Source organism: Galleria mellonella, unplaced genomic scaffold (genome assembly GCF_026898425.1).
Source record: "Galleria mellonella isolate WM207_F2 unplaced genomic scaffold, CSIRO_AGI_GalMel_v1 utg143, whole genome shotgun sequence".
Lineage (NCBI taxonomy): Eukaryota > Metazoa > Arthropoda > Insecta > Lepidoptera > Pyralidae > Galleria > Galleria mellonella.
Window position 1 is genome coordinate 339285 of NW_026441997.1, and position 17461 is coordinate 356745.

General features: G+C 28.9%; 1 protein-coding gene across 3 annotated transcripts in view; it reads left to right on the plus strand.

Annotated features, from left to right (window-relative positions):
- Positions 1-17461, plus strand: part of LOC113517047 (neural-cadherin-like) — a 181048-nt gene that overhangs the window by 113425 nt on the left and 50162 nt on the right. The gene's annotated exons all lie outside the window — the stretch shown is intronic.

The window sequence follows — 17461 nt, forward strand, 5'->3', positions numbered from 1 at the left end:
TCATTCAAATAAATTAATGTAACAGGTTTATATTTTTTGTTTATTTTTAACTGACTTCAAAGGGCAGAATATTCACAATTTGAATATTCTAAGTGTGTGTATATATTACGCAGTATTTTCGCTAATTTTAAATAGGTTTTAATGATTATTTTTACATTCAATAGGATTAATCCCTGTGTAAATTCTAATTCAATTTACTTGGTAATTTTTTATATGAATGATTAGTGTAAACATATAAAATTGTATATTTACGTAAGGTAAATGTAAACAGAAAGAAGCTATTAATGTTACTTGTTTACGTAAAATATATCATCATACGAGTAAAAGCTCTGTCTATTGTTTAGGCTGGTCATACATTGTGTAAGTATAAATTTACGGGCCTTTTATTTAATGTGACATTTTCGCCTTTTAAACGGATAGAAGAGATTAGTTTTTAATCCGACACAACGAGACCTCAACAACTTACCAAGCATTAAATCAGCTACATAGGAACCCGAATACATAATTAATTTCAATACTTTGTTAAACAAAACATACCCTTTCAGAGATTGTGTGAATATTCGAGTTATATTATATATAGTTTGGAACAAGCATATAAGGATTTTAATAAAGGCGACGCCTAAACTCTGCGTGTTCTCCCGCCAAACAGCAAGTTTGTAGTTGGAACCAATATGGACGACACGTGTGGTCACTTTCATTATGTATTTGGGTTTCCACCTAATTGAAGATTTGGGAATCTGTAATAGTGACACTACATAGCTAGGACCTTCGATGGGGTGGTCGTACACTAAATGTACGTACGATAATTAGAATCAGTATGCGGAGTATGCGCTCCCTATCCGCCATTTGAATATTTCCCTCTGGTCGGAGTTTGTGGGGTACTAGTTAGAAATGGTAGATAGAGTTTTATTAATGCCCGAAATGATAACGACATGTCGCGCGGTCACATACGCCGGCAGGATTACTGACGGCCAGCTGAATTAATAACTCGCTTACTGCCATATAAAGGACGACGCAATACGTATTACGATTCTTGTTTTAATTTTGTGAGGGCTTACTCGTGGTCCAGAGTTGTTAGGTACTTCGCGTTTATAGTAGCACAGGGATAACGTTGTTTACCCGTGAATAAAAATTGACGAATAGAGCAATAGAGTGTTTACACGGGTCTTCAATATCTTTATTAAATTTGCAATACAAATATGATATTGTTTTTATTCCATGTTTACAGACTTATATATACAAACATAAATAAATATAGAAGACGCAAGAACATAATTTATAAGAAAACAAGCTGTGTCACTACTGAACTACATATTTGTATTGATGTTACAAGTATTATTTTTTGGATAAATGAACGAAAACTCTTAATTGTTGTAATTATAAAGATTTACAATATGTACACAAAACAAAATTAATACTTTATTATATAAAAACAAGATAAAGAGGCAACAATGGGCGGCCTTATTGTGAAATGGCGATCTCTTCCAGGAAACTTTAATAACAATCAAAATCCGTATCCTTTAATTTTTTTTTTAAATATTATGAAATCATCATTAAATTTGTAGATATATTCTTAGATATTGGTATTAAGATTTGTGTGGCTTGATTGTATAATATCTCTATATTTTTATAATATTAAACAGAAGAGGAGGAAAAAGAGGGCAACAATAGTGACATTGCCGAGCGATTACGCGCCCGCGTCACTTCCAACACGTCTATTCCTGAAGATTTATGTCGTTGCAATAAAATCTCCTCGTTTGAATAAACATCTCCACGGTTGTGGGCTGTGACAAATTGCTTAGCTCGCCACTGAAAGCTGAGACGAGCATTAGCTGAAATAATTCTTTTTAACTGCGAGGGCTGGGCTCGACTTGGCTCCTAATTATTCATGTAAGAATCGCGCCCGCACCGAAATTCGTGCCGATATGCTGCCACTCTATACGCGTTGATGTAAACTAATTTTTCATATAGAAATAATTAATCTTTGCTACGATTAGGATTTAGGATTTCCCAAACTCTAAATTAACTTATTATTCAATTGATTATTAGTTTCCAATCTATTATTAGTTTTATACGGAGTTTGCAAGAGGAATCGGACTGCGGTCAAGCGTTATACCTTAGTTGTATTGGGATTCCAAAATTGAATTGCAACCCGAACCTTTGAATTTTTGATGACGTTACTTTACAGGTTGAAAAGAGTCGGTAACCCTTCGTATAGTAGGTATGTACCCGTATTCATGTACGAGTATGTCTAAGTACAATAAAGTTGCTTTAGAAACTCGACATCATAAGGTGTAACATACAAAATTAAATAAGTCTTTTGGATTTAAAGAAAAATACTGATGACGTTTATTAGTAGGTATTTGTTACTGGATGGTATTCAAAAAAACTTTTCAGCTGAATGCTATTTGAATAAAAAAAAATAGAGTTCGAATAATTTTATTAAAAATATGCTTTTGAATATCTTTTTATGTATTCAATCAATGGTTTTATATAAAATTTTATTTCGAATTTACATAATACAATAAATCGTAGTTTTCAGCGCAGTGTGTTCAATTACTTGTTAGGTATGTACTATTGTTAGCGTATTCCAACATTCCATTGTATTTTTTTCAATTCATGACATTTTCAATATAGAATTTTATGATAATATTTTCCGATTTTTATATTTGTTACGTATCGTTATAATTTGTTAAAAAAATTTTCACCTATTAACTTTAACTCAAATCTATTGACAAGACTCAATAGATTAGAAACGTGATTTTCTGACAAAAACACGAATATATTTACAAACTTTTACTTTTTAATTTAAAAAAAGAATGTAACTTAAAAATTTTATATTTTAATATCTTTTTGAAAGCGAACACATTTGGTTCTGTTACAAAAACTAATTAACGAGAACATTGGCATGTGTAACGTTGAAGGGTAACAAATAGTGTAGAAAGACCGAACCCACCTTTGTAGTCAGCATTGGCAAAAAACAACTTTAATTAAACCGCTGCTCTTCGTTTGAGATTATAATTGAAATCCCTATTCTTAGTTGTTGGCATAAAGTTAGAACTTTGTGAGGTTGTTAGTAAATAAATGTACTTTTATATGTAGTCATTTTATATAATATTAGTTGTAACCCCAACTTTTCTCGCGTCATCTATATAATAAATTTCGATGAAATCCGTTCAGTTTTTACTATTCATTTTGGCTAAAAATCTTTACAATTTTTTTTTATATCGAACACTAATTTCTACCCGCGACTTCGTCCTTGTAACCGGGGTATCCCGGCAAATCGATTCATATCGATTAGCCATTTTTAAAAATATCATTAAATTTAGTATACAGCAAATAATAATGCTATGATATTTGCTGTATACTAAATTAAATGGTTCGTTGAGCCAAATTAAAGACACCAAGAGGTTACAAATAAACAAACAAACTCATTTTCTCAGTTATAATATTAGTAAAGATAATTAGCATTTGAGTTAATGCTACATATTAATTCGTTTAGTTAATTATTATAATTGATTATCATATATGAACCCTTTGGTCTTGATTTCTCCAGATCTTGTGAAGATCGCTTGCTCTATAAACTACTGTTATATTATATTGTAATGTGATGTCGTTATATTTTGCTCTAGTGTTGACTTCTTATCTTACTTGATTAACTCAGTAAAGTTCTACCGCTAGGTACAGATCTCTCACAATATAGTAGCCTACTATTACTATGCTTTATTTCGAGTTTTCTTTTTCTATTGCTGGTGTATTGCGCTTTGTTCCCTTACTTGTCACTTACGACATTCTGAAGAGGAGTAGTGATACATTGTATACTTACTTCGTCCCCACAAGGAATGTTGACTATTTGCGACATTGTAACAGCATATTTGCGAATATTTGATACCAACTGTTTTCCGCAGCTTTACCCGCATGAATCAATGTATAAATTGTATTTTATGGGTTAAATTAGGACCTACCCGTGTGTCAAATTTCATTCAAATCCATTCAGCCGCTTAATCGTAATTGAGTAATAAACATCCAAAACACTTTACAAACTTTCACATTTTTAATATTGATAGGATTTCAGATCTGTTATCACATTCCATCTTAGAATTATTAAATAATATTTCATTGTACACAAGATTGAAATGATGTTTTGAAAATGCTCAAGTATGTTTTTGTTTGCCCTATTAACGTCACTTTGATGCAATTTTGTCATTTTATGAACCTTCTCATTGCGTATTCTTTGAGTTGGGATGAAATAAAATGAGTAATTTAGATGAAAGACGTTTAATTGTGAATACAAATTGCTACTTTGCATTGTTTCTTTATTGTAATAGAAAAACATTATATTTGAATCATCCACCCCATATTTAGATTACTCTGCAAACAATATAATATTTTCTTTATGATTTTTAAAAGCTCATGACCTACCTGATAGAAAGAGGTCACCGTTGCCACAGCACCAGGGACATCACATTCATGTTGTCACAATTTGCTATTTTTTTTTTAATTTTTAGTGGGTGTCGTAAAAGGCGACTAAGGGAGGGCGAGGGATGGGCAGCAGCGTCCCTCTTAAAACATCTCCAAAGCCTAACTGCGGTTGCTAATCCATCTGCGTGGCAACTACTGTCAAAACCCTCAAGAGAAAGACTTATGTCCAGTAGTGGGCAGTTAAAGGCTTATAGGATAGGATGCTATTTTGAAATTTTTCTTTTTCACTTACATATTTAATAATGTAAAACATTACTTATTATTACAATTATTGCTTAACTGAAACGTAACGTAAATGTTGCTTCGTGTTACTTATACTACATTTACATTTACACTATAGTTATTAAACAATCTAGTATCTAAATAATGATAAAAATACATTGTAAAAGTTATTTATTTAACATAAAAACTATTATAGCTAACATAAATATTCGCTAGAAAAAGAAAAGAGGAAAAAGAATAAAACTGTCAGAAAAAAATAACCGGAATATGACATATATTACATTTGAGTATTCATGGGTATACTTTAGTACTTTGTCGCAGTGACGATTAATTACAATAGTTTAAACATCCTTGAAACTGTCAGTAATATTACTTTGTCACAGTGCTAAAGTTTTTGTTTACATGTCGATTCAAAGTAGGTATTAGTTCGACAGTCTGATGAATAATTTATTTCTATTCATCTACAATAGATTGTGTTAGTTTAGGTTATGATTGTTATTGAGTGCTAGCTTAGAGTTCAGATCCGATACATATCAGATCTGATTTAATTTACACAGCCAAATTTAAAGATTATAAAAAAGATCTTCGATCAAGATAAAATAATTATTGACTAATATTGAATAGTCTATTTTTATTTTAAAATGAATAAAACAAACGTGTAATTCGGATTTGTGTATTGATATTGCTCCGTACAACAAACTTGATTTTTGTTTACGTAACTAATATGGAAATTAATATAATCCTATTGATTGCAAATAAAATTGTTAAAATCAGTTCAGAACTAGCAAAGATTCTTTGTTCACACACATTTGTGAGAAAACAAAATGTTATATTAACAGTTGACGCGCTTGGCATATAATAACTTTTTTACTGTTACCTTCTGATTTGCTGCAATTTACACGACTGATTTCCCTAAGACTGTAATAAAACTGTGCAGAAACCTTAAGTAATACTTAGTTTCTGCAGAGTTCATTAATTTTTAAATGTCCTGTATCCCACGGCTTCACCGGCGTATATATAAAGTAACTATGTTCTTATAGCCTATCTGTGTACCAAATTTCATTCAAATCCTTCCAGCAGTTTTTGTGTGAAAGAGTAACAGACATCCATCCATCGATACAAATTTTCGTATTTATTATATTAATAGTAGTAACTAATACAGCAATAACTAGACGTTGATTTATATTTGAAACAGAATTGAAAACTTGGCACACTTTTCACGAATTGTTATTAGTGTTATTACCTACCCCTGTTACACAGCAATATTTAGGTAAAATGGACTGATGCCAGTTCTATATAGCAAGTACCTACATTTTTACGAGCTCTGAATATATACCTACATATATACGACAGAATGCGATTGAAGTAGTCTAAACTGACTATTGAATAGCCAAGATGTAGGAAGCTCGTCTTCCCGAGTACCAATTCCACTGCTGTTACGTCATACGATCCAGTTCACTGCAAATCGTTTTTCCAATATCTTATACGTAAATATGTAATTCATAGAAATGCTAACGATGTTAACCCAATATCAAACTTCTGCAGACGGCTTAGACGGAGTAGTGAAATACATTGGTTTTTATTAAGTGTTATCAAATTTCATTCAAATTTGTCAATAGTTTTTGCTTGAAAGAGTAACAAACATCCACCCATTCTTTCATCCACCCATCCTTACAAATTTCGCGTTTATAATGTTAATAATCTTAGTAGGATAGAAAATTTGGATACAGTCACGTAATGGGTATCTAAATATAACTATTTCTTATTAGTTAAAAATCTTCCAAGGTTTTTCTACTGGTATAAAAAGTATTATTTCCATACTAGCTTTTCTCCGTAACTTCATTCGCGTGATCATAATATATTCACTGACCAAGATAAAAGTAGTATGTGTCCTTCTTCATCCCATATAGTATATGTTTACTAAATTTCGTAGGGATTAGTTAAGCTGTTAAGATGTAATAAACAAACAAACTCACTTTTATATAACATTAAATAAGTATTGTAAGTAATATCAATACCTATTATAGATAGTAAAATGTTCATATAATATATTATTGTAGATATATTAAAAGATTCTCATATTATTGTAGATGTAAATATAATAATATTCCTAAGAGTTTTACTATCTTAAACATGGTCTATAATTATTGATTTATCTCGACAATATACACACTGTGAACATATTTCAGTTATTTAGTTATTTATACAGAAACCATTTTCTGTATGCCATATGTGCCTTATCAAAAATTCATCTGTTGGTATAAGAGCTCGAAGGATGTACAATAAAAGAATATATAAATAATACTCATAATATCATATTATTTGTTTAGAAATACTAATTTTTATTATATTACTTGTAGGTATTTATTAAAAGAGGATAGAAGTACAAGAAAATATACTCTAAACTGTTTGAAACCCATATTTAAAATTTTTTGAAAATGTTTGTACTGTCCCCTTTTTGTTATTTCTTTATCAAACAAACATTCTTTGAGAAACTTTTTCAACTTCACAATTTCTCAAGTTTTCCTTAAGAGTCCTCTCTACCTCTGCGTCCTTTATCGATTCTCGGTTTCGCTTGAAAAGATTTTGCTACATTATAAGTAAAAAAAAATCAAGAGATACATCTTGTGATACTGTACATAATAAAAAGACGGTTTTCCTTAACATTTATTTTGATGGAAGAAAAGTGATGACAACGAACTAAAATTTCTATATACCAAACCTTTTTTGATTAAGTTGTGGGGGAATGTATCGTGGGATAATGAACCTCTCTTGCAAATTAATTTTATTGAATTTTTATTCAATACAATACAAATAGACCTGAAGGAGCTATAGTGCGTATAAGTGTTTTAGAAGTAAAAATTATCGATTCGTCTGTATTATGCAGGAGTGTATTGTGCAATTACGTCGCCAACTCTGAACTTTGAATATTATTTTCCACTTGATTTAAATCGATAACTTTATGTCATCTTGATTGAATTTATATAATTTGTCACTTGAAAAGATTTCAGATCGAAATTTTTTAATATCTATTAAATAGACATCATTCATTAGTGTGTTTTATTACTTATAATTGTTTTATGTAGATCGTTATAGCTTATTACACAGTCAGTTGTTTACTTATAATATTAAGGTCTTTTAAATATTTGCTGTTGATCCGTGTAAGGGTTGACCGGACTAGGGTAAGCGCTCTGTCTCGCTTTTCACTCGGATATTATTCGGGACCGGACCGGACGAACCCATGCATATTCATGTGCTAGATCCAGAGGCGCGTATTAATTTGCATCCTGATCTGACACCACTACCGTTACATTGTCCATTTCCGTTTCTTTTCCATAAAGCTTCTTGTACAAGGACCGCTTTCTGCTTACCTTACCAACCCATTAACATTCCAAGGTTTGGCATGGGTAGAGCCCTGTAAAAGGTTATTATAATTTACTGTTACTACGCTGTTGTTATTACTGTGTGGTCCCGGCATAGAATGTGCTAACCCTTCCTTTCTTGTGGATGTCATAAAAGGCGACTAAGGCAACTTAATGGTCGAGGAATAGGCAGCAGCGTCCCTTTTAAAATATCACCAAAACCTAACTGTGATTGCCAATACATCTGCTAATCATGATTACTACTGACAAAACCCCTTCTAATGGAGGAGGCCTATGTTTAGCTGTGGATAGTTAACGATTGATACGATACAATACGATTACTACGCTAGCCAGGCAGTTTGGTATAAGGTTTTATTTTGAGATTTAATTCTCTCGCGTTAGTACTATGATTTGGTCCCTTAATCGTCTCTTTCGATAATTTGAGAATGAGACAGACTGATAACATATTGTGTTCTTATTCGCCATCACATGGAACACAGAACACTCAACATCCTTCAATGAATCGTAAAATGACTATCATGTACGCCAGCTGCCATTTTATTAATTCACAGTATATGCTGCTAAATTTTAAAATAAAATTCTCTCTACAGTCGTTTGTCATCTTGATGATACCTGAAGCTTTTGATGAATAATGTTTTATCTAAACTTTGATAAAACTCATAAACTTCAACCGTTGTATGCCTATATTAAAAAATTACTAATTATGTATATGTTAAATTTGTAGTAGTTTAAATAAAGAGTGATATATTTCATTACAAATTAAACAATGTTTAAAGAGTAAAACCATAGAAAGGTTGGTAATAACATAACTTCTTATTATAGTATGTAGATATTTTATCTTAGCCGATACTTAGACATATGTTTTGTGCCCAATGTGCCATGAAATTTGTTCCATTTCACTTAAACATGCTTTCGCGACTACGTTTATCTTCGGTGTACGTAAAAACAATTTGTGGGTTGCTTTATATTATTTTCTTGAACGTAAATATTTCTAACTGTATTAAATTAACAGATATAATATATTTAAAATAATTAGTGTAATGAAATAATAGGTATGTGAATATGCTTATTGCATACCACTATAAATTGGATTAAGTATTAACTAAACGTAGTATAGTCGACTATAAACCAAAGGCAGTCGCAGAATCACTTCATTGAAATTGTAATACGATAGTTTACTTGATTGAGATATCTATCATATCCATTATGATATATCAACAACTATATTACATATTACTTCTATAAACAGAATAAATGATATGATCGTAACTTAATTTATGTGGTGAGTTTTTAAATTTCGCTTTGGTAATGAGGTATTGGCCGCAATAAAAAGTATTCCATATTTTGACCCAGAATTTAATCACGAAATTTATAACTTAGATTAAATCCAAATTTTTTTCTGCCAATTCTTGTACAAAACTTCTAAAATTATTCCAAAATAACTTAACATTTCAAGCGAATTTTCTCGTCAAACGTGTAAAACTCCTAAAGGGTTTTGTTCTTTATTATGTACGTATAGGTACCTCACACGTTAACATACTTAATTACGTTTCCTTAAACCAAATTACACTTCAAAACCCAAAAACAATTAAAAGGAATTTGTTTTGTTCATAACTCCCACCAAATGACTACCTTTGACAGAAGTTATGAACAAAAGCAGTTAACGTGTACGCGTGTGATTCATTTATTTATTGAATTTTAATGTACTTGATAATTACAGTGGAAAAGGCGGACTTAGTACAACGTTATACAAATCTGCTTAAATATCCTGATACATCTTACTTTACTATTTTACTTTTACGTTACCAAAGTTCCTATTATAACTTTTGCATTGCGTGATTTCTAATAGATGAGAATTAACACGATCATTTAAACAAACAATGATTATTTATCTGAGTTGCCATTTCGACCAGATTATACTGCATATTATTTTTCTAAAAAAGTTGGTGTCGTATCATATTAAAAAATAAAAAGGCTTGCCATTTTTAAGTAACAAGAGTTCTACTGATAAGTGCGATTCCTAAGTAATGGATTAATCAATTTAAAAAAAATAGTGATAATAATATATCCTGCATTGATAGGGAGAGACTCGTGCCAAACAGTAGGACTTTCATGGGTGTCGTAGTTAGAGGAATTAATAAATTATACAGCTACCTAAAATCAAGGCTTATCTTAAATATAATATAAAAAGAATTATTTATAGTCATTACCAAACGTTATATTAAAGGCAAGCCTTGATTTTATTTAATTGAGAATATAATTATATCTTGGAATCCAAAATGGATACAGTGGTATTTGGTAATTGTTTCGAGTATATACTTACTGTTAATCTGTTTTAAGTCTTGAAGGAAGGTTTAATTAAATGACTTGAAACTTGTCAAGTATGATATTATTGTAATCAAAATCTATATTCTAGACTACTCTTAAAATTTTAAGTTCTTAGTTTGTTATTCCAACGTATTCTGCAACATACACTTGATTATTGCTAATGTATCTGTATAAAACATGTTAGACTACACATATACACAACGATATGTATCTAGTAAATATCCGAATTATTATAAATGTAATCGTGTTAATATTATATTACGAGTATAAATGTGAAACTTTTTGAAGATGTGTTAATGTATTTTGCTTAATCAACCTTAAACTGTTAAATGGATTTGAACGAATGAAATATACTTTAAAAAGTAAGTAAATTCTTACTGTTAAATGTAGATTAATACATAGAAAAGTTTTATCCAAATTAGAATTCGCAGCAATGGGATATAGGTAGTATAAATAACATATACAATGCTATTACTGTTATTTTGGTAATTGTAATTTATGTTATTTTTGTTTTATTATAAATATAAACATTTATTTTATAACATTTATACTCGAAGAAAACATTATAAATAATTTAATCGACGTTAGAATAATATATTCAACCATAGTTATTGATAATCTACGTTTCTTTTTTAAAGGAAACGAGCAGAAATTATTCATTGGAAAATATTAAATTGAGTAAGATGAAACTATTAAGTTTCGAAGTATGATAGAGGCAGACCGGCTCTCCAATGCGGGTAATTTCTTTAAAAGACGCCACGCTTACATCGGCATTGAGTCGGCTTTGATAGAAACTAATTAAAAACGAACATCGTGCAATCGGACGAACTCTTTTCGAACCCAATGCGCTTTTTCATGGTTAAAATCTTAAAAATGTTGATTACATTAGTTTTTTTCCTATTAAAATGCTTTCAAATTGGTTAAATAGTAATAAGCTAGGAAAAATGTAGAATGTTTTACATTAATATAAAAGCTATAAAATTTATATTACTCATTTAGTGACAAACTTAAATTACAGATATGCCAAAAAAATTTAACAAATATGGAAGAGATTAATACACAGGGAAGGCATGAATTCATATATCTGATATTAGATAATCACTATCATATTATAATTTGTTTATCAAAATGATCTTATAATAACTAAAGTAACAAAGAGGGAAGGATTATATTTTTTGAGTTTTTTTTTTTTTTTATTTTATTTATTATCACAAAAATACAGAACTACAGAAAGTATGTTACATTAGCATAGCAGAAACCACGTTGGTTTATATTAATGTACTTTTTTATTTTTTTTAAATTTACTTTTTATTGTACCAATTAAAAATAATAAATATAGTAAATTTGAATGAGAAGTGATACAAAAGGCGGAGTTATCACTAAGCAATCTCTTTCAGACAACCTTATATATATATATATATATATATATATATATATATATATATATATATATATATATATATATATATATATACAAATTTATACATAAACATACACATATTTAATAGCACACACACAACAGGAAAGAATGACGAAGGAAGATGAAGAGAGAAGTTTATATATTTATTTTCAAGTGTTCATTTTCAAATTTTGGTATAGCCTAAACGGCTTGATGTATATGTATACATATTTTATCGCCAAATTTATATTTATAATTGTGGTAGTTTTTAAACAATACATATGGCGCTCATAAACAGTAAAATAAATCACATATAGTCGTACCTACTACACTCATAATTCTTGTATTTGTTTCATCCACTTGTTTGACAGGATTTGTCCCTACAATTTTCTCCCCTCATTCATTAAAGCACCCGGAAATTTATCAAAAGAGAATATTTGGCAAAACCTAACAAACAAAAGCTAACCCGAATCATAAATCTTATATATGTATATAACAAAAAAATAATAATAATACGGGGTTAAATGTCGCATGTCAGCATGTCACAAAAAATATATCTACATGGTGTCTACTTTGGAAGGAAACAAATGTGCGGACCATATTTATTTACAGTACGGCCTGTGAAACACAGCCGATTGAGCTGGGATATTTCACCCACGTTTCACCCGTTTTTTCTGTAAATTTTTATTTGGTTGCACAAGCTATATATAATTTTTTTACTGCCTTGAAACGTCTTACACCTAAATATTTTCTTTATATTTTAACAATTTTTTGTACTAAAATCATTATTGTATAAGATTTGGTATCCTTAGTTTCAAATAATCTCTGTATCTGCTCGTATATATATTAATTATCCATTATTTTATAATTACATCAAAGATACAATCACTTATTCTCCCTCATTATATTAGAAATTTATTACAGAATATTAAAGATCTAAAATAATATAATATTAAATATACTTCAAAGTATATGTATAATGTAATAGTAATAATTGATTTTTATACTTTATAATATATATAAAGTATAAAAATAATTAATTTAGAATAAATTCAATATGATTAATCCTATTTTTTTAATATTATAAATGCAATAGTTTGTAAGGATAGATGGATCTTTGTTACTCTTTCATGGAAAAACTGTTGACGAATTTGAATGAATTTTGATACACGTGTAGGTTGTATACTAACTTAGCACATAGGATATGTTATGTTCTAATTCACGCGGGCCGAGGCGCGGTATAGTGGTTATAATATTATATTATATACAAATATTAACAAAAAATTCATTTTATATCCGGATGATAAAATACAAAGAAATGAATTTACGAAATATACAATTCCAAACGACGTTGATTTCATTCATCACTGTTAAATTCACAGATTAATCACATAATTAGTGTCCTTTTACATTCAAATTATGTTTTCTGAAATATTAAATAATTAAATTGGATGTTTGTTTAAGAATAAAGTTGATTATGAAATACAGTACAGTTGTTCTCAAAATATATTTTCAAATGATTTTCAAAAAAAGAGGATCTCAATTGGTATGTACTTTTTGTTATGATTATGTTACTAATTACGTTATCAATTCTAAACCGAGTTATATTTTTGCTATCGATTATTTATTCCGGCGTTATTTCCATATTAATTTTCTACTATTGAGGCCACCGTTTTGGTTTGCGAAACAAAAAAACTAGTTGTAAATTGTCAAACAATTTATTGTAAATGCAAAAGTATATATAAGTTTGATTGTTATCTCTTAAGAGTAGAAACAAGTTAACCAATCAATATAAAATTTAGTATACACGTACTATATAAGATGGAAAAGGCGACAAGATATTTTTTAACGCAGTAAACATATCTCGATCAATGCGATTAAAGCCGCGAGTAAATAAATATTTAAAAAACTGCTAACTATGAAGCGAAACGTGATAACTTAAACTTGTAGTACACGATTTCAGATTCGGAATTCAAATATTTTTTATGTTCCTAATGTTATATACTAAACATCTCAATATAAGTGTGTTTTGTTGACTGAAGTTATTATATGTATTGAGTTTTTTTACTAATTGAATTAAAAAATAAAAATATACTCAAGTTAAATTGACTTGCATTACAATTATAGCTATTTTAATGTATATAACTGTCAAATTACAGGGATTATTATTTATGAGGCCAGGCCTTTGTTATGGGATAAACATGATTATGCTGAAGCTGACTAGATACATTTAGATTTGGTAAAGCGACATGCCATTCATCGCGGCGGGTGGCTACGAGCACTTAGCTGCCCACTGACAATAATAACAAAAGACTAGCACTTATTTACCTAAAAAGCAGCGAGGGCTTTGTTTCCACACGATATTTTGCCCCAATAGCGCCCAATTGCATAATTTATTTGGCCAAAAACCTCTCTACATTGTACCCGTGTAAGTAGAAAGGTTTTAATTTGGTTATTTAGGTTTTTGAATGAAAGCGATAATAAAATATTTATATATATATCTATATTATGTACGTTAAATTCTAGTTTAATCATATATAAATTTGCTAATCAAGAAGATTTTTTTTTGTTATTATTATACGCGTCTGATGGTAAATGGTTTTACTTGATATTTTTAAGACAAAGGTAAGATCCCAATTTGCTTGTATTTTATAAAGTTTCGCTATATCTTCACTCTATCTCCTTTCAAAATGGTCCGCCTTTGTGAATCGTTTGCTTTTGATAGAGTTTACTCTCTATGAATCCGTTTTTTTTATTTTCTACGCTACAATATCTTAAATTGTTATAGATTATAAATTCAAGTAGATGCTACAATACGTATTAAATGTTTTGTACATCTAAAAGTTATTATGCATAAACATATATTTAAACTAGTTATGCCTGCAACATCGGTTGCATTAACATGGATCGTAAATTATCCTATAAAATCACATTTTCGACTAAAACGATCAACTACTAGGTACCAATTTCATTTAAAAATATAAATTACTATTTTTACGTAATGTTTATACGAAGTGGTGTTTATGAAAGTAGGAAATTTATTCGCAGTGAAAAGACATCAAATTTTACTAAAATCCGTCATCAGAGCTAAAAATAGTCTTTAACGTTGCTCTGATAGACGACAAAAAATACTAAAAAACTTTTGACCTTAAAAGTGAAATATTTTCAGTAAGTTTAAAATTGTAAATTTAAGCTTTTGACATATTTGATAACTTTTCTTTAAAATATTTCACGTAGGCAGTCTTTTACTGTTTTATTATTATGTAAGTACTTATATAAAAATATATATACAGAGTAAAGACTATAAATAGAGTTATGTAGGTGAAAGAAGATTTAAAAAAAAAATTAAATAGATCTTTATCTTATACTATCGTATACTTTATCTTGAAATATATTTTATTTATTTGTAGCCAAAATAGTTGCTTGAATTAAGTTGTTATTGATAAATTCGATATTTATACGCATTATTATGTCTTACAATCTCTATTACTGTTATTACAAATATCATTTATTACTACAAATTAAATTATAAATCTTACAAAATAAAGTAACGATTATTTAGTATATATTTTGTTATATTAATTAAAATTATAAATGTTATATCGATGTGAATCTTAATCACATTTTTTAAATTAAATATTTCTTTTTTACATATCGATAATTCTAATTATAGAACTGTCAACACTGGTCGAAGGATAATCAATTCGCAGCGTTATCATAATGGTGAATTCTATGTGACGGTGATAAATGGTTGTCAGGTCAAGTGAGCTCCACAAAATAAAAATTATATTGCGGTATAGCCTACATACAATGCGTGTAGAATATTTTTACTGGAAAATTTTCTTTTATTATCATATAACTGTAATTTAAAGATATATTTGCTAAAATAAAAATAAAATAGGTTAAAATAATAACAAATGGTTAAATGTATTCCACGTGTAAATCTATGATATACCTATTTACGTTTCATTTTTTATATCCGTGTATTCGTTTACAATAATAAATATCCAAATATCTTCATATATTTTTACATTTATAATATTAATAGATTATATTATAAATATACTTTTTTTAATACTCGGAAGATGTTAAAAAAATATAGTTGAGTACGGAAAAATATTTTTTAAGTATTTATCTTTACTTATTATTGTGTACATTTTCTTTTTCACTTCGTATTTAAATTTGATTTCTTAATACAAAAAGAAAATTCTAAGTAAAAACTACTAAATCTAGACGAAAAGTTCTTTTAGACTTAGTAGACTACATTTTGGATGAAGATTTCCCACCTACGATATATTTTGGTTATAATAAAAAATAATAATGAAATATATTCTAATTTGTTTAATTAGGCTGTATTACTATTGTTGACAGAATAAAATATCTTATAATAAGAGATATTATGGAAAAAATACGCAATAACACTCATGCTGCTCATGTACCGAAAACATCCAAAAATTTTAAAATACATTTTTGGAAATACTCGCGGGTACAATTAAAAACGGATTCCACGTTAATAATCTTTATTAACGTGGAATCCAATTCCATCTCTTTGTAAATATTAATCATGTCTTTTAATAAAAATAAAATCAATTTTCATACAGTAATAGAGTACACAATTGGATTAAAAAATCTAGTATTTTCTAGTAGCAAATAAGAATATTGTTGTTGTTGTTAAGTCTTTGCTATTTCTGTTAAAATAATCAGAGATCCCACAAGAGCTTGCTTAGTGAATAACATTGTTTCACAAGACCTTTGCCTTTTTACAAATTCACCGCTGTTATATGGTTTTATTAGCTTTGTTTTCAAAGTTTTTACTGGGTTTTCTTTATTTCTATCTTTGACGTTATTACTTAACATTCCTTGTGAGATGTCTGTTAGTAAAAGTAAACATTTGTTTTTTCCATAATTTATTACGTCTCGCCCGTAATTTTTATAATGATTAAATAAATAAATATTAATCATTCATTTAATAAAATTAAGTGAATAATTAACATATAAAATAAGATTTAAAAACTACTCGTAGCTTATCTAGTTAACAAAATAAAGAGACGTAGAATCATACAACTCGACAAAATTAATTAAATCACTATAAGCAAAAGATATTTTTTTAGGAAATAACTTTTTTTCTCGTTACTTCTTTTGATCTTTCATCAGTTTGTTCGTAAAGAGAAAGATTAAGGTTTGTAATTAATAGAAATTTTGTTTATCTGTCTGCATCCGGCATCACACAAAAACAACTACTCCAAATTGAATGCGGTTGTCACAGTTGTATCTAACTCAAAATCTGGTGTATTTTTCATCTTGATACGCCATCTAGGTGGTCTACTCCATTGGTTTTCCTATTTGCATACATGAAATGCATGCGTAGAAAATAGCGAGCAAAAAGCTAGTGTCTTGATCCTTGGTAAGTCAATCAAGACTCTATAATTATGATTAGACGTAGTGTTTCCTTATTATTATTTATAAATACTTAATAAAAAATGTATTCCAATTTGTATAGAAACAATGGGAATTTCGATTACATAATAAAATCACCGTTATAACGCTTCCGCGATCCACGATTTCACGGATACTGAATTCGGTCTCAGTGACGGAGATAATTCGCGGATGGAATGAAATGATTGTTTCCGAATTCAGATAACGGCTC